The sequence below is a fragment of the Aquarana catesbeiana genome, linkage group LG03 (genome assembly GCF_042186555.1).
Source record: "Aquarana catesbeiana isolate 2022-GZ linkage group LG03, ASM4218655v1, whole genome shotgun sequence".
Taxonomy (NCBI): Eukaryota; Metazoa; Chordata; class Amphibia; order Anura; family Ranidae; genus Aquarana; species Aquarana catesbeiana.
Window position 1 is genome coordinate 84,478,422 of NC_133326.1, and position 18,975 is coordinate 84,497,396.

The 18,975-nt window shown below is 43.4% G+C and overlaps 1 protein-coding gene and 1 long non-coding RNA gene across 5 annotated transcripts in view; one reads left to right on the forward strand and one right to left on the reverse strand.

Moving 5' to 3' along the window:
* DNAAF4 (dynein axonemal assembly factor 4) overlaps positions 1-18,975 on the reverse strand; it is a 96,673-nt gene that overhangs the window by 23,577 nt on the left and 54,121 nt on the right. The gene's annotated exons all lie outside the window — the stretch shown is intronic.
* Positions 245-18,718, forward strand: LOC141131468 (uncharacterized). Its single transcript, XR_012242782.1, has 4 exons — positions 245-347; positions 9,591-9,659; positions 12,134-12,404; positions 18,562-18,718. It is a non-coding gene; the product is annotated as an uncharacterized lncRNA (long non-coding RNA).

Here is an 18,975-nt window from a genome sequence, read left to right on the forward strand (position 1 = left end):
AAGCAAGTGGTTAATGTCTAAACCGCTGGCAACAAAAGTGAGCACACCCCATAGGGCTTTTCTTCTGCCAGAACTTGCTGGTACTGGGTTCCGGCACCTCTGCCAGGGAGCAGAACTTTTTTTTTTTTTTTTTTTTTTAATAGCTTGTTGTTCTCTCCCCCGTGGAGTGAGCTGAAAGCCGCTTAAGCCGACACAGCTCCTATACGGATGGCTGCAGCCTTAAGAGAGTGGAGAGCGGAGTGATATCAGCTGAACTCCCCTCTCTGTGTAGCAGAAGTTCCTGTGAGGAAGAGCTGCCGTGTGGTTTCCTGTCCTATGACTCCTTCTCACTGCCTGCCTTGATTTTGGTAATTATTTAAACAGTGTTGTTACTGGATGAATATAGGGGCTGCCTGGCTGTCTAATAATTCTGTCTGGATAGCGGACTGTCTCTTGCTGGTTATGGGGTACTGTCTCTTGCTGGATATGGGGGACGGTCTCTTGCTGGATATGGGGGACGGTCTCTTGCTGGATATGGGGGACGGTCTCTTGCTGGATATGGGGGACGGTCTCTTGCTGGATATGGGGGACTGTCTCTTGCTGGATATTGGGGACTGTCTCTTGCTGGATATTGGGGACTGTTTCTTGCTGGATATGGCTGACTGTGTCTTTCTGGATATTGGGGACTGTCTCTTGCTGTATATGGGTGACTGTCTCTTGCTGTATATGGCTGACTATCTCTTGCTGGACATTTGGGATATGATACAGTGGGGACAGAAAGTATTCAGACCCCCTTAATTTTTTCACTCTTTGTTATATTGCAGCCATTTGCTAAAATCATTTAAGTTAATTTTTTTTCCTCTTTAATGTACACACAACACCCCATATTGACAGAAAAACACAGAATTCTTGACATTTTTGCAGATTTATTAAAAAAGAAAAACTGAAATATCACATGGTCCTAAGTATTCAGACCCTTTGCTCAGTATTTAGTAGAAGCACCCTTTTGATCTAATACAGCCATGAATCTTTTTGGGAAAGATGCAACAAGTTTTTCATACCTGGATTTGGGGATCCTCTGCCATTCCTCCTTGCAGATCCTCTCCAGTTCTGTTAAGTTGGATGGTAAACATTGGTGGACAGCCATTTTTAGGTCTCTCCAGAGATGCTCAATTGGGTTTAAGTCAGGGCTCTGGCTGGGCCATTCAAGAACAGTCATGGAGTTGTTGTGAAGCCACTCCTTCGTTATTTTAGCTGTGTGCTTAGGTTCATTGTCTTGTTGGAAGGTGAACCTTCGGTCCAGTCTGAGGTCCTGAGCACTCTGGAGAAGGTTTTCATCCAGGATATCCCTGTACTTGGCCGCATTCATCTTTCCCTCAATTGCAACCAGTCGTCTTGTCCCTGCAGCTGAAAAACACCCCCACAGCATGATGCTGCCACCACCATGCTTCACTGTTGGGATAGTATTGGACAGGTGATGAGCAGTGCCTGGTTTTCTCCACACATACCGCTTAGAATTAAGGCCAAAAAGTTCTATCTTGGTCTCATCAGACCAGTGAATCTTATTTCTCACCATCTTGGAGTCCTTCAGGTGGTTTTTAGCAAACTCCATGTGGGCTTTCATATGTCTTGCACTGAGGAGAGGCTTCCGTCGGCCACTCTGCCATAAAGCCCCGACTGTTGGAGGGCTGCAGTGATGGTTGATTTTCTACAACTTTCTCCCATCTCCCGACAGCATCTCTGGAGCTCGGCCACAGTGATCTTTGGGTTCTTTTTTACCTCTCTCACCAAGGCTCTTCTCCCCCGATAGCAAAGTTTGGGCGGACGGCCAGCTCTAGGAAGGGTTATGGTCGTCCCAAACGTCTTCCATTTAAGGATTATGGAGGCCACTGTGCTCTTAGGAACCTTAAGTGCAGCAGAAATTTTTTTGTAACCTTGGCCAGATCTGTGCCTTGCCACAATTCTGTCTCTGAGCCTTCAGGCAGTTCCTTTGACCTCATGATTCTCATTTGCTCTGACATGCACTGGGAGCTGTAAGGTCTTATATAGACAGGTGTGTGGCTTTCCTAATCAAGTCCAATCAGTATAATCAAACACAGCTGGACTCAAATGAAGGTGTAGCACCATCTCAAGGATGATCAGAAGAAATGGACAGCACCTGAGTTAAATATATGAGTGTCACAGCAAATGGTCTGAATGCTTAGGACCATGTGATATTTCAGTTTTTCTTTTTTAATAAATCTGCAAAAATGTCAACAATTCTGTGTTTTTATGTCAATATGGGGTGCTGCGTGTACATTAATGAGGAAAAAAATGAACAAATGATTTTAGCAAATGGCTGCAATATAATAAAAGAGTGAAAAATTTAAGGGGGTCTGCATACTTTCCATCCCCACTGTATATGGAGGACTGTCTCTTGCTGTATATGGGGGACTGTCTATTGCTGGATATTGGGGACTGTCTCTTGCTTGACATTTGGGATATGATATATGGAGGACTGTCTCTTGCTGGATATGGGGGACTGTCTCTTGCGGGACATTTGGGATATTCTCTTGCTGCACAGTAGGGACGGTCTCTTGCTAGATATGGGTGACTGTCTCTTGCTGGATATGGGAATATCTGGAAATGCATCTGAGCTTACTTTGGTAAGCACTGGATATTTCTAATGTTTTTTTGAATTGCTTTCTATTAACAAATTCCATACAAATTACCTTGTATATCCCCCCCAAATTATACTTGCTTCCATGTTCTCAAAAGGGGGTGGAGCTAGGAGGTGTGTAGGGGTGGAGACAAGGGGTAGCCCTAGGGGCGGTTCTAGGGGTGGGTAGGGGGTGGAGAGACAGGCGTGACCTAGGGGAGGGGGGTGAGTTCCTGCACCTTTTCCCTGAGAAAAAAAAAGCGCTGCATAGCCTAAGTGAAAATGGCCAGATTGGGGCCAAAGTGTCAATATTTTGTGTGGCCACCATTATTTTCCAGCACTGCCTTAACCCTCTTGGGCATGGAGTTTACCAGAGCTTCACAGGTTGCCACTGGAGTCCTCTTCCACTCCTTCTTGATGACATCACGGAGCTGGTGGATGTTAGAGACCTTGCGCTCCTCCACCTTCCGTTTGAGGATACCCCACAGATGCTCAATAAGATTTAGGTCTGGAAACATGCTTGGCCAGTCCATCACCTTTACCGTCAGCTTCTTTAGCAAGGCAGTGGTCATCTTGGAGGTGTGTTTGGGGTCGTTATCACGTTGGAATACTGCCCTGCGGCCCAGTCTCCGAAAGGAAGGGGATCATTCTCTGCTTCAGTATGTCACAGTACATGTTGCCATTCATGGTTCCCTCAATGAACTGTAGCTCCCCAGTGCCGGCAACACTCATGCAGCCCCAGACCATGACACTCCCACCGCCATGCCTGACTGTAGGCAAGACCCACTTGTCTTTGTACTCCTCGCCTGGTTGCCGCTACACAGGCTTGACACCATCTGAACCAAATAAGTTTATCTTGTCTCATCAGACCACAGGACATAGTTCCAGTAATCCATGTCATTAGTCTGCTTGTCTTCAGTAAACCGTTTGAGGGCTTTCTTGTGCATCATCTTTAGAAGAGGCTTCCTTCTGGGACAACAATGCAGACCAATTTGATACAGTGTGTGGCGTATGGTCTGAGCACTGACAGGCTGACCACCCCACCCCTTCAACCTCTGCAGCAATGCTGGCAGCATTCATTTGTCTATTTCCCAAAGACAACCTCTGGATATGACGCCGAGCATGTGCACTCATCTTCTTTGGTCGACCATGGTGAGGCCTGTTCTGAGTGGAACCTGTCCTGTTAAACCGCTGTATGGTCTTGGCCACCATGCTGCAGCTCAGTTTCAGGGTCTTGGCAAACTTCTTATAGCCTAGGCCATCTTTATGTAGAGCAACAATTCTTTTTTCAGATCCTCAGAGAGTTCTTTGCCATGAGGTACCATGTTGAACTTCTAGTGACCAATATGAGAAAGAGTGAGAGGGATAACACCAAATTTAACACACCTGCTTGCCATTCACACCTGAGATTTTGTAACACTAACGAGTCACAAGACACCGGGAAGGGAAAATGGCTAATTGGGCCCAATTTGGACATTTTCACTTAGGGGTGTACTCACTTTTGTTGTCAGCGGTTTAGACATTAATGACTGTGTGTTGAGTTATTTTGAGGGGACAGCAAATTTACACTGTTATACAAGCTTTACACTCACTACTTTACATTGTAGCAAAGTGTCAATTCTTCAGTGTTGTCACATGAAAAGATATAATAAAATATTTACAAAAATGTGAGGGGTGTACTCATTTTTGTGAGATACTGTACATACAAAATAGTCCGACAAAAGTTCCATCAAACATCAATATCCATGTTCGTATCACAAAAATTGTGTATACAGTTAAACAATCATCCAATATGTCAATGGAAACATCAGGAGATGTATAACATTTGCTGCCAAAGCCTCGACTGAAATTACAGAATAACATGCAATAAAAAATAAACAAAAATAAGAGAATAAAGTTAAAAAAATAGATGCTCTCTCAGGGGCGGATCCAGGGGGGGGCAACGGGGCAATTGCCCCCCCCCCCCCCCCCCCCGAGAAATATTACTGAATGCTGAGTGTCTCTCTCACTGATTAGAATCAGCAGCAGCGCCGGTGTTGTTTAACGGCCACGCTTCTGGCCTGGACTCTCACTGGTTGCTAACGGCTGCCCGTCTGGCGTGTAGCAACCAGTGATGTCATGTCAGAGCCAAGGAGGAGGAGAGGGAGGTCCCAGCTTTCAGAGTGGAGCGAGCGGAGGAGGATTTAACTTCTTCCTCCTCCACGCCTAGTGTGTGAATGTTGGCTCCACCCACCTCCTCCCTCTATCTTCTCCAGGGACAGCTCCAGTGTGGCGTGGCGTGAGTGAGTGAGGGAGGGGAACTTCCTTGGCTGTAGAGAGGTGAGAGGATTGTATGCACTATGCATGCCACTTTTCCCTTAACATATGCAAACAGCATGCCTACCGATGCCTGACTCCTATCACAGCATCTGTTACACTGACACAGATCCTCAGTGTCTGGGAGCTGTCTGGGGGAGGGGCGCTAACCAGCAGGAGCCCGGGAGGAAGGACATCTTACATGCTGTTATGATAAGGTCAGTACATTTGTTAGGGAGGTGTTGTGTAATGATTGTGCTAGGGGACAGACTGCCAGCTTCCCTCCATGTAATGTGCTCTCTTGTGCCCAGTGCCCACCATGTCATGTGCTGTGCATTGCAGTGCCCACTATGTTGTGCTGTGCCTTGCAGTGCCCCCCATGTAATGTGCTGTGCCCACTATGTCATGTGCTGTGCATTGCAGTGCCCCATGTAATGTGCTGTGCCCACTATGCCATGTGCTGTGCATTGCAGTGCCCCCATATAATGTGCTGTGCCCACTATGTCATGTGCTGTGCATTGCAGTGCCCCCCATGTAATGTGCTGTGCCCACTATGTCATGTGCTGTGCATTGCAGTGCCCACCATGTAATGTGCTGTGCCGACCACGTCATGTGCTGTGCATTGCATTGCCCTTCATGTGATGTGCAGTGCCCCCTATGTCGTGCTGTGCCTTGCAGTGCCCACCATGTCATGTGCTGTGCCTTGCAGTGCCCACCATGTCATGTGCTGTGCCTTGCAGTGTCCACCATGTAATGTGTAGTGCCCACCATGTCATGTGATGTGCCATGCAGTGCCCACCATGTAATGTGCAGTGCCCACCATGTCATGTGATGTGCCTTGCAGTGCCCGCCATGTCATGCACTGTGCCCGCCATGTAATGTGCAGTGCACACCATGTCATGTGATGTGCCATCCAATGCCCACCATGTCATGGGCTGTGCCATTCAGTGCCCACCATGTAATGTGCAGTGCCCACCATGTCATGTGCTGTGCCTTGCAATGCCCGCTATGTAATTTGCAGTGTCCACCATGTCATGTGCTGTGCCATGCAGTGCCCACCATGTAATGCGCTGTGCCATGCAGTGCCCACCATGTCATGTGCAGTTCCCACCATGTCATGTGCTGTGCCCACCCTGCCATGTGTTGTGCCCAGCATGTAGTGTGTTGTGCCCACTGTGTAATGTGCTGTGCTGTTCAGCAGTGCCCACCATGTCATGTGCAGTTCCTAACATGTAATGTGCAGTTGCATTGCCCACCATGAAATGTGCTATGCCATGCAGTGACCACCATGTAATGTGTTGTGCCCACCACGTCATGTGCTGTGCCATGCAGTGCCCACCATGTAATGCACTGTACCTACCATGTAATGTGCTGTGCCATGCAGTGCCCACCATGTCATGTGCAGTGCCCACCATGTCATGTGCTGTGCTGTGCCCACCATGTCATGTGCTGTGTTGTGCCCACCATGTCATGTGCTGTGTTGTGCCCACCATGTCATGTGCTGTGTTGTGCCCACCATGTCATATGCTGCACCATGCCGTGCCTACCATCTAATGTTCTGTACTCACCATGTAATGTGCTGTTCATTGTCCACCATGGCATGTGCCGCGCAGTACCCACAATGGAATGTACTGTGCAGGGCTCACCATGTCATGTGCGGTGTCCACCATTTAATGTGCTGTGCTCACAATGTAATGTGCTGTGTCGTGCAGTGCCCACCATGTCATGTGGTGTGCAGTGCCCACCATGCCATGTGCAGTACCCACCATATAATGTGCTGTGCCCACCATATAATGTGCAGTGCCCACTTGTAATGTGCTGTGCCCATCATATAAGGTCCTGTGCCCACCGTGTGCATGTGCTGTGTTGTGCCCACCATGCAATGTGCTGTGTTGTGTAGTACCAACCATGTCATGTGCTGTGCCCACCATATAATGAACTGTGCCTACCTTGTAATGTACTGTGCCCACCATGTAATGTACTGTGCTTTGCTCACCATTAAATGTGCTGTATCCATGTATCCACCATGTAATGTGTTGCGCCAACCATGTAATGTACTGTGCTATTCCCCACCCCCCGGGTGTTATGTACTATGCTGTGCCTCCCACAGACTCGCCCACTCACTCCCACCCCTCCTCTCTCTTTCACCCCCCTCACCCCCTCTCTCTCTCATCCCCTCTCTTTCGCCCTGTTCTCTCTCTCACTCCCTTCACCCCCTACCACCCTCTCTCTCTTTCACCCTCTATTCCCCTTTTTCTCACCCCCTCTCTCTCGTCCCCTCTCTCTCGTCCCCTCTCTCTCTCATTCACCCCCTCTCTCTCTCATTCACCCCCTTTCTCTCTCTTTCCCCCTCCCTCTCATCCCCTCTCTTTCAACCCCCCCATCTCGCTATCACCCCCCCCCCTCTCTCAACCACTGTCTCACACCCCCCTCTCTCTCTTTAATTTAAATTTAACAAAAAATTGTTTGTGTTTTCATTTTATTTATTTCCATAAAAAGGCCCACCAAAATCCTTAGTACCAGGCCCATGTTGCTCTTAATCTGGCCCTGTAAGCAACACCTTTTTTTCTGCCAGTGCCCCTCCCAAGACTAGACTCTGGATCCGCCCCTGTGCTCTCTGTAACTGCTATTAGCAATAAAGTATCGCACATCGCAAGCCATACGCCTCGTGTTTTTGTTCTGAGCATCAACGGCACATCCACACTTAGGTCATAAGGACTCTTGGGTGGTTGTCTGCCTTATTGATAGGTACACTTGAGACACGCCATCCAATAGGTCAATCAGCAGAACAATAATCTACAGTATTTAGAATAAGTGGGATTGGAGCTAGTCTGGGGGTAGCTAACCACAAATCCCATATATTTTCAAAGCATGTAGGGCATTTCCTATGCTGAAATACAAGTTTCTCTCTGACAGGGTGGTGTTAGCTTGAGCTTTCCATTCTGCCCATGTAGGAGGATGTACTGATAACCATTTTTGCACAACTAACTTTCGTGGTTGAAAGAGAACTCTAAAGATTAATATGTAAGTATTGTCAGGCATGGTAGATTCATCCAAGATGCTCAATAAGCATATAATTAGATATGTTGCTAAAGTTACCTGAAACACAGTAATAGTGGGCAGCACCCCTTGCCAATATTGATGTTTTCCAGGGTGTGAAAGGTTCTATGTAGTAAACCTGTGGGTAGGAGAAAGGGACACCACAGGCAGTGTCGCCAATGCCATTTCCCAGGGGTCTCCTGAAAGGTGACCTAGGTCTTTAGACCATTACTCTCAGGCCGGTATGTAAACCTTGTCTTGAAATCTAGCGTGTAATATGGTATACAATTAAGAAATTAGCCCCTTTTTAGAGTCAGCACTTGACACTGGATTTTTGGAGTCGCATAGTGTGAGTATGCGACTGGGACTGGAGGGTGTGTCTCAATTGTAAAAATTGGAAAAACTGTTGTTGTGGAATTTCCATTCCAAACATATGTTCAAATGATTTAAGGGTGCCATTATTTAGGAGTTGTGCTACATATTTGATCCCTCTGTTGTACCAGAGCTTTCTTTTTAATTTGGCAACCTGTACATAGTTGATATATAGAATGCCTCCAGAAATGTAATTTCCCACTTGTGTGATTGGCTCACTGATTTTCCCATAAGTCTACGCTAAGATGCAGGTCATATTTTAGGCATTCTCTGCAATAGAAATTACATTACATTTTTGGTGAGATACTTCCTAAGGGTTAATTAAAATTTTAATTCAATAAAAAGTCCACCAGTGCTTAAATAATAGAATCCATCAACAAGTGCGATGGCGTCTCCAAACGCTGTGAGATGTTGTGAGGAATCCACCACCAAAATAGAAGTCACTTCTTACCAGATCACCATGATCTCCCATTACAGAGGATCAAGGAAAACATTGTAGTGAAAACACAGCTTGGTTCCAGCACACAATGAGCACACTTAAATATCTTCAAGCCGCCCCTTATCAGCTCAGACCAGTGGGCTTTGGAAGCATTTTATTTGCTTCCCAAAGCAGTTACATTTAAAGAGGAAGTAAACTCTGATGGGTTTTACTTCCTCTTTATTTCCCTGCAAAGGTAAAGCATAATGGGCTACTATGAGAATGCAGAGATGAATAGGTATATCAGATCCTCTTAAAGCACTGCATCCTAGTTAATATCATGAATGAATAGAAAAGAAGGGTGAGTGGGACTTTCAAGGTGCTTATAGTATTAACCCCCAGGAAAAAAAAATATATGTACAACTTTCAAAACTTCATATATTTAATACAAACACATAGTAAAAAGAGGACTATTGCCTCCTCAAGAGGATAAAAATAGCAATGATTGGATGTCAGATTGTACATAATCAGGCAGCCCCAATACACCTACCCAACTAGTATACTAGTATATTACAACAATCAGCTTATACATAACCATAATCTGCTTATTCAATGGGGAAGATGGAAGTATGAATGTGGGGAGATGTATTGTTCCAACGCATTTTGGGGGATGCTCCTAAAAGGGTTGGTGATTTGGATGGTGCTATTTGCTGCTGCTACTTTATTTTACCTATCTGACAATTAAGATGAAAGCTGTGCTGGATGGGTATGTTTCTAAGTCCACTTCCTACGATGCTCCCATGATGTCCTTGTCGTGTGATTCTTAATGTTTGCTATGTTTTATTCCAGAGTGTTGTCTAATGAACTCCTTATGGAATGCCCCTGAGGAAAGGACACTTCACAGGTCCTGAAACATGTGTAAAGTATCAGGAGACTATTACATTTCAATCAGTTCTGTTATACCATTTTTATTGTATGGTGATGTATGCACTACTTTTTAACAATGTTTAACCACTTCACATCCCGCCCATTGTCATATGACGTCCGCAGATGGGATCTTCCATCCTGGGCGGGTGTCATATGAGGGCCTCGGCTTCTCATCGGTATAGGAGGCGAGCACGCGCCGCCGCGTTACACAGGAGCTGATGCGCGTGCCTGGTGGCCGTGATGTCCGCTGGGCACCCATGATCGCACATGACAGAGTAGGAATGTGGATCTGTGTGTGTAAACACACAAATCCACGTCCCGCCAGGGGAGAGGAGACAGATCGTGTTTTCCTAGTATATAGGAACACCGATCGGTCTCCTCCCCTAGTCAGTCCCATCCCCCCCAGTTAGAATCACTCCCTAGGTAACACATTTAACACCTTGATTGCCCCCTAGTGTTAACTCCTTCCCTGCCAGTGACATTTATACAGTAATCAGTACATATTTATAGCACTGATAGCTGTATAAGTGTCAGTGGTCCCAAAATATTGTCAAAAGTGTCCGATCTGTCCGCCGCAATGTCACAGTCACAATAAAAATCGCAGATCACCGTCATTACTAGTAAAAAAAAAATAATAAAATGGCATAAATCAATAACCTATTTTGTAAGCGCTATAACTTTTTTTAAAAAAATTGAATATTTATTATAGCAAAAAGTAAAATATATTGTGTTTTTTTCAAACTTGTTGCTCTTTTTTTGTTTATAGCACAAAAAATAAAAACCTCAGAGGTGATCAAATACCACCAAAAGCGTAAACGTGTGCTGGAGGGTCTGGGGTTAGACCTCCCTAATTCCCCGAAATGCTTTCTCCTTCCAGTTTACAAGATGCCTCTCTTTCACTATAAACATAGTGCTCTCCCCCACCTTCTCAGTGCCTCATACCAGTTCACTGGAAAAGCTCTTGAATCCCAAGTTAAATGGAGTGGCTGCGGAAGGTGACGGAGATTATGGAGGCGGAGGAGTGGCTTGCCACATGTAAAGAGAGAGACAAGAGGTTTGATTCCATTTGGGCAAACTGGAAGAAACACATTGCCTAACCAATTGCAATCTCGTCTAGCTTAGATATAGCCTTATTGGCGTTGGCAGACCCCACATTTAAAACATTGGCCTTAGCTGACCGTTCCCCATCCACTACCGGTTAACCAGGCACCACATCTCAGTAGCCTTGAACCCGGTGTGAAGGCCACAACCATATTCTTGGACTGTGTACAGGAGTTCAGTCGCATGATAGCTCAGGATAATGGAGAATAATTTTATGTGAGTTTTATGCCCTGGACACACAGTGGGACTTTCCGACGGAATATGTGCGATCGGAGCTTGTTGTCGGAAATTCCGACCGTGTGTGGGCTCCATCCGACTTTTTCCCATCGGAATTTCCGACACACAAAGTTTGAGAGCATTCTATAAAATTTTCCGACAACAAAATTCGATCCTTTAAATTCCGATCGTGTGTAGACAAATCCGACGGACAAAGTGCCACGCATGCTCAGAATAAATTAAGAGATGAAAGCTATTGGCTATTGCCCCGTTTATAGTCCCGACGTACGTGTTTTACGTCACAGCGTTCATAACGATCGGATTTTCTGACAACTTTGTGTGACCGTGTGTAGACAAGTTTGAGCCAACATCCGTCTGAAAAAATCCATGGATTTTGTTGTTAGAATGTCCGATCAATGTCCGATCGTGTGTACGGGGCATTAGACATATTTTCATTTATTTTCCCGAGAGTGGTTCTCTCTGCTCGTCTACCTTTTTCTATGGTATCAATATTTGGGATGTTGGCAACAACCTGTGTTTATTTGGATGGGATCCCAATTTTCTGAATAAATGGTTAATAGCGCCCGTGTTGTGGCGCTGCCGAAGCAATCTGCAGGCGCTTCAGCAGCGGTGCCCATTCATTTCAATGGGCAGGGTGTTTTGTGAGCAGTGTATACACCGCTCCCGCACCGCCCCAAAGATGCTGCTTGCAGGACTTTTTTCCTGTCCTGGAAGCCCACCGCTCCAGAGTGAAAGCACTTGGGCTTTCACACTGGGGTGAGTTGAGAGGCGCTTTCCAGGCACTATTTTTAGTGCTAAAATGCCTGAAAAGTGCCCCAGTGTGAAAGGGGTCTTATCTAGCTAGCAGTGTACCAGGAGGCCTTGTCACCAGTGTCTCACGCTGCCCTGCACCAGAGTGGCAGTTGGAGCTGTAACGGTTTCTGTTGACTACAGCCTTCATCTTCACTTCATGACCACTTTTTAGTCAACTGGCCCATTGAATATTTGCTGCACGTCCTCAATTGTGGGACACTTCTGTGACAAGACGCTCGAGTATTACTGAAGAGACTTTTCGGCAATGGAGAATATATATACACTTGTTGTATTGGCTGAAATCTTAATGCTTTTTCTGCTGTTATCACTATTAGATACTGAATTTGGGACACCAGCAGTGTTGGAAGAAGATTTCACTAACATACATAATAACACAGAAGTAATGGAAGAGGTTTTTGCCTACACTGCAGATAACACAGCAGAGATTGAAGGTCGCACTACAACTTGTGAGCTTTATAAGTTCACAGCTGAAGCGATTCATCATATACTCCTTACAGTAGCAATCTATTTTTTTGGACAACCCTTCTGGGATAAATAATGGTGAATCTATGCTCAATATGGAGGAGACGACACATATCCAAAAAGGTATGAATGGTCATACGTTCAGATTTTTCAATCTTTAATCTGTTATTTACACCTCTAACTTACTGTTAGACAGATGTCCAACAGTAACTTATACTATATACTCTACTATACTATATTTACTTAAAGTAGGCCTAAAGTGAAAAGTTGAGGTAGAACTATAGGTAAACTATAGGCAAAACTACTTTTTCTTTTTTCATTTTGGATAGAGCAAGGAGGGTTATAACCGTGTCAGGTTTTTTATTGCCATCTGTGTCCCATTGTGAAAATTTCCTTTCACGTCCTGTCCCATAGCCAAACAGAAAGTGAGGAAATCCCTGCAAATTAAAGTATAACTAAAGGCAAAACTTTTTTTTTTACCTTTGGATAGAGTGTAGAGAAATTAGGACGCTTGTCAGTTTTTTTGTGGTTTATGTACCCCCCCTTAAAGAGGAGTTCCGGCCCCCCCACCCTCAAAAATTAAAAGTTAGCAGCTACAAACACTGTAGCTGCTGACTTTTACTATTTGGGAACTTACCTGTCCGGGCATCCAGTGGTGTCCGCACCCAAGCCGATTCTTTTTTTTTTTTTTTTAACTATTTATTTATAAATTAAATACATAACATTATACATTATAAATTAAACTTTTTATTTATAAATTTTACCCAAGCCGATTCTTGAATCGTCTCTCGGGTGCTGGCTCCTCCACCTTGCGGCTTTACAGCTGGTTTCCTACTGCGTATGTGCAAATTGCATTGTGCTTTGTGAATGAGCTGCGGGGGGGGGGGGGGGGAGGGGGCCAAACTTCCAGCATAATTCGCTGCAGCAAAGTGAGCTTTGCCTTTTGGATGAAGCTCCACTTTAAGGAGATTTACCCTCTCTATTTGTCCTGTTTACCGTTATCACTAAAAGTGAAAGAAAAAGAAAAATCACAAAATTTTGGGTTGTCCCCAGAAAAGTAACAGAGGGGAAATATTCCAATAGGGTCACTAGTTCTGGTGACCTGGGGGTCCCCAAGGAATTCTCCTAATTTGCAGGGGATTTCCTCTGACTTCCTGTTTTGGCTATGGGACAGGAAGTGAAAGGAAATCTCTGCAATGAGGCACAGATGGCAAAAAAAAAAAAAAAAAAAAAATCTGACAGGGGTTATAATCCTCCCTTGCCCTATTCAAAATGGAAAAATAAAAAATAAAAGTTTTGCCTATAGTTTTACTTTAAGAAAATCCCTTTGGGCTCCCTGGGTCACCAGAACCAGTGTCCCCATTTAAAGGTTTCCACTGTATTACATTTTTGGGGACTACCTAAATTATGGATTTTCTTTTACTTTCAATGGTAATGGTAAACAGAACAAATAGAGGGGTAAAATCTCTTTAATGGGGGCAATAAAGGCAGCAATACAAATTGACTGGGGTTCTAATCCCTCTGTACTCTATCCAAAACCAAAAAAAAAAAGGTTTTGCTTTTAGATATAATTTAACAATCTTGCTGGGTGGATAAATACAAAGCAAATATACTGCTAAACTATGTACCTTCTTGGAAATAATATCAGGCTACCTTCTGTGCTGGTCATGGTCAACAGCAGCATTTGGTCACGGGATCTCTACTAAAGAGTAGAATCACATGACCAAATGCCTTGGCTTTTAGTTAGAAGACTGACACAGCAAAGGTGTCTTCTTTGAAAAAGCAACCATCTCTGTCTGTTACTTTTTATGTACCCGCCCAGCAAGGCCATTAACATAGCTTTAAAGTTTAACTAAAGTTCTGCTGTCACAAATGGCAAGCAGGCAGGCTCTTTATTGCAGAAGAGGCATGCAAAGTCTTTTCTGCAATAGGATATACCTCTCTGCCTGCTCACTGTCTTCTACGGCATGTAAAACGGAGTTGTGCATGTGCAGATCACCCTACACTGCCGGCATAGTTTCTGTGTGTCAGGATGACTGACTCCTGTGCATGCGCAGGAGTAACGTCATCCCACACCAGCCAAGACAATGTACGAAGACTGGCACACAGCAGTAGATGGCAGTGTTCCATCAGAATTGGCGACCTGTCAGATTAGGTAATGGAAGTAACGTTCCGTCAGCTGCGCATGTGTTCACCGCTACCAGATTCGCTAATCTGACAAAACACCTGCAGTCAGAAGAAGGCGGCAGCGGACATCTTACTACATCCAGCTACGTCTTGAATTTCACAGTAATTTTAGAAATAAAGTGAGCGTATATAAATAAATATAGTATATTGACATCTGTGATGCTATTTTGATGTTACATTGTGAAAGAAGCTGGACACCAGCAGTAGGAAGGTGGTGGAGGCCATGTTGGTACACTGCGCACTGCTCAGCACTAAACCCTTAGACTTTCAAAATTTGACAAACAGCATCACAGATGTCAATATACAATATTTATTTATACAGAAATTACTTTATTGCTAAAATTACTGTAAAATTCAAGATGTAGCTGGGTGTACCAAGATATCCGCTGCCTTCTTCTGACTGCAGGTGTTCTGTCAGATTAGCAAACCTGGTAGCAGTGGACGCATGCGCAGCTGACAAAACGTTACTTCTGTTACCTAATCAGACGGGTCGCCGATTCTGATGGAACACCGGCACTGGCGATAGATAGGACCTTTGAAGCAAAGGTGAGTTTAGTTCCGCTTTAATAAAACAGATACAGTCCTATGTATAATGTTATTAAAATGTATTAAACTGTAAATTAAATAGTAATGTTAGAAAATTAGTTCACCTGGTACCTCATGCAGGGCAAGGCAACATCCCCAGCAGCATATATTTACCTTTTCTTCACTCCCCCACCACTGCATTTAGCTTAATTCCAGTTGGAGAATATCCAAGGATGACGGTCTGTACATGGGCGAATCAAAGATTTGCTTTAAGACTAGTTTACACTTGTTTCAAAATAAGGCTTTAGACACGCTTTGTTAAAGCTCTCTGAACGTCAGTCAAAGCTCCTGTCACTAAATTAAATAGTTAGCTTACAGTCCTGTTTACACCTTGCATTTGCCTTGCTTCGGCTTCGCTTTAAAAATTATACCCCATGTAGCTTTAGTGGTGCTTCAAAGCTTCTTCAAAGCCCCCATAGAAGTCTATGGCAAAGTTTGCATGAAGCACCTGGAGCTTTTGAGAGGCTTTAATTCAGCTTTTGGAGAAATTGCAGGTATGAGATATCCACACACACACACACACACACACACACACACAGTGTACCTGCAAAACTTCAAAAGAGCATCACCGAAGCATCACTAAAGCTTCATCAAAGCACCACCGAGGCATCACAAACACATCAGAAAAGCATGTTGAAGCGGTAGGCGCAAGCGTAAATGAGCCCTTAAAATAGAACTTTTTTTTTCATTTTGGATAGAGTAAGGGAGGATTATAACCCATGTCAGAATTTTTTTTATGCCATCTTGCCCCATTCTGGAGATGTCCCTTCACATCCTGTCCCATAGCCAAAACAGGAAGTGAAAGGAAATCCCGGAAAATAAAATGGAATTCCTTGAGTACCCCCAGGTCACCAGAACTAGTGTCCCCATTACTTTTCTAGGGACAACCCAAAATCTGGGATTTTCCTTCTATTTTCACTTTCAATGATAATGGTAAACAGGAGAAATAGAGAAGATGAATCTCCTTAATGGGGGCTCAGACAGCAATAAAAACTGACAAGGGGTCTAATCCCTCTCCTTTCTATCCAAAACTAAAAGAAAAAAGTTTTGTATTTCAGTATTTTGAAAGGTGCATGGAGAGTCAAGATACAGGATGCTAAAGCTTTTCAACTCAAGGAGTAAATATGGTGGAAGAATTTGGAAAAGAGTAAAGACATGGTAGAACCATAGCGTTGAAATGACATTCAAGGTGACATGACGTGTCATAAGTATTTTATGGGGAGGAGGACAGGCGCGAAACGATTGGAGATCAGTCTCTTACAGCTCTGATCGCTGTATAAATGTCAATGGTCCCAAAAAAGTGTCAAAAGTGTCCGATCTGTCCGCCGCAATCATTGTGCAATGTCATAGTCCCAATAAAAAAATTAATTAAAAAAAAAAAAAAAAAAAAAAAAAAAAAAATCGCAGATCGCCGCCGTTACTAGTAAAAAAAAAATTAATAATAAAAATGCCATAAAATATATCCCCTATTTTGTAGACGCTATAACTTTTGCACAAACCAATCAATATACGCTTATTGCGATTTTTTTTTTACACAAAATATGTAGAAGAATACACATCGGCCTAAACTGGAGGAAGAAATTTTTTTTTTTATATTTTTTGGGGGGATATTTATTATAGCAAAAAGTAAAAAATATAGCTTTTTTACCCAAAATTGTCGCTCTTTTTTTGTTTATAGCACAAAAAATAACCGCAGAGGTGATCAAATACCACCAAAAGAGAGCTCTATTTGTGAGAAAAAAATGACCGCAGTGCCGTATCGCAAAAAATGGCCTGGTCATTAAGGGGGCAAATCTTCTCGGGCTGAAGTGGTTAATCAAGCTAAATAATATAATATTATGCTATATGTTATAATATAATCATTTATTATTTATCTATTTAATGTGAAATTACTGGTTTGAAGTTATAACTTCAAACTTCAATAATTTGTCTGTTAAGCCACCTGCTTGAGAACAGTTTTTGAAAATATAGTAAAAAAATAAAAAAAACGAGTAAAGTAAATTACCTTCAAAACAATATATAATAATTATTTGTATATTACTTATAGTAACTGACCCCTTGCCACCCAGGCCAATTCTGACACTTCTCTCCTGCATGTAAAAAATCATAATTTTTTTGCTAGAAAATTACTCAGAACCCCCAAACATTATACAGGAACAGAGAGAGAGAGAACTAAAATACAATTGTAAAAATTGTGCAAGAAAGGACCCTTGTCAGGTTTTAGCTGTTCTTTGTGTACTTTTGATGGCTGCTCAGACAGAAGCAAAGAAATATACTTAAAAGCGGAGGTTCACACAAAAATTGAACCTCCGCTTTTCGGAACCCTCCCCCCCTCCGGTGTCACATTTGGCACCTTTCAGGGGGGAGGGGGGTGCAGATACCTGTCTAAGACAGGTATTTGCACCCACTTCCAGCATAGACTCCCATGGGAGTCTACGCCTCTTCCCGTCCCCACCGCGCTGTCTGCTCGGACACACACGGGTCCTAGAGACAGCGGGGACCAGTTAGGAAGCGCAGCGTGCAGTAAGGAACCGGGAAGTGAAGCCGCAGCGCTTCACTTCCTGATTCCCTTACAGAGAATGGCGGCGGCAGTAGCAGTACCCGAGGACCGAGGGACGATTCGGTCTTGGGTGCCGACATCGCTGGACCCTGGGACAGGTAAGTGTCCTTATTTTAAAAGTCAGCAGCTGCAGTATTTGTAGCTGCTGACTTTTACATTTTTTTTTTTTCGCGGGACTCCCTCTAAGCTTTAACAAGCAGGGCCCTCTGATTCCTGATGTAGTGTAACTGTACTGTCTGCCCTCATGTTGTAAAGAGCTCAAGAAACTATTGGTGCTATATGAATCTTGTATATTAATAATAATACTTACCAAAAGTAGGGAAAACAGACCAACATCATATAGTAGAGGAGGCAAAAAAAACAAAAAAAAAAAGAAAATGTTATGTTAACGAGATTGAAGTTATATGATCATGGGGGGTAGAGGAAAAGAAAAGCCTGGATACAGGAGCGAATAGAGTAAGAGTCAAGGTTATGAGATATTGACTAAAGGCAAACAGGCCGTTGTTCACTTTGCAAGGAAATGTGCCCTAAAGCTTAGCAATTCTAGTGAATTTTGACTTTAATCACAAGCTAGGAAAAACAGCATTTTTGCTTGAGCATGATTGTATGATAGATGTCAGCAGAGCTTCGCTTCATTCACTAAGCTCTGGAGTGAATGCTCTTGCAAAATGAACAGCCTATTTGTCTTTAGTAAATCAACCGCAAGGCCTATGAGCAGCAGGATGTAGAAGTGGGGCAATAATACTGTGAAATGACTGTTGGCAAAGTTGCCAGTAAAGTATTTCATTAGTCAATATTACCAGCTAAGAATGCTGGCTGCTATTAGGAAGTGTTTAGGGAGAAAGAGCCCCCCCCCCCCAAAACACTTCCTAACATTAGTGAACTGTAGACGTTGTTAGACAGAACCAGATAATGAGACTAATACTGATATTCTTTATTGATGTTTAGGGCTTCCTTTGTATTTTCTCCAACTGAAGATGAAGACCAATCTACTACAAGCTGAATATTCAACTCACTTTGAATAATATTCAGACTGACATTTCATGTTGCTTATGTTTTTGTCTGTTATAAAAAAATGTTTAAATGATAAAAACAGACTAAATTGCTTATTTCATTTTTTTTTATTTATTGAATTTATTTTATTAAACCACACTTTGAGCAATTTTATTATTCACTTGTTTCCGATCTTATGGACTGCTTTAGGTCAAATGATTTATATTTGTTGATTTTTTATATTATATATATATATATTTATCATGAGCTGAACTTAAAGATCTATGACTTTTTCTATGCTCACAAAAGGTCTATTTCTCTCAACTATTGTTCACAAATCTGTCTAAGGCCCCTTTCACACTTGTGCTA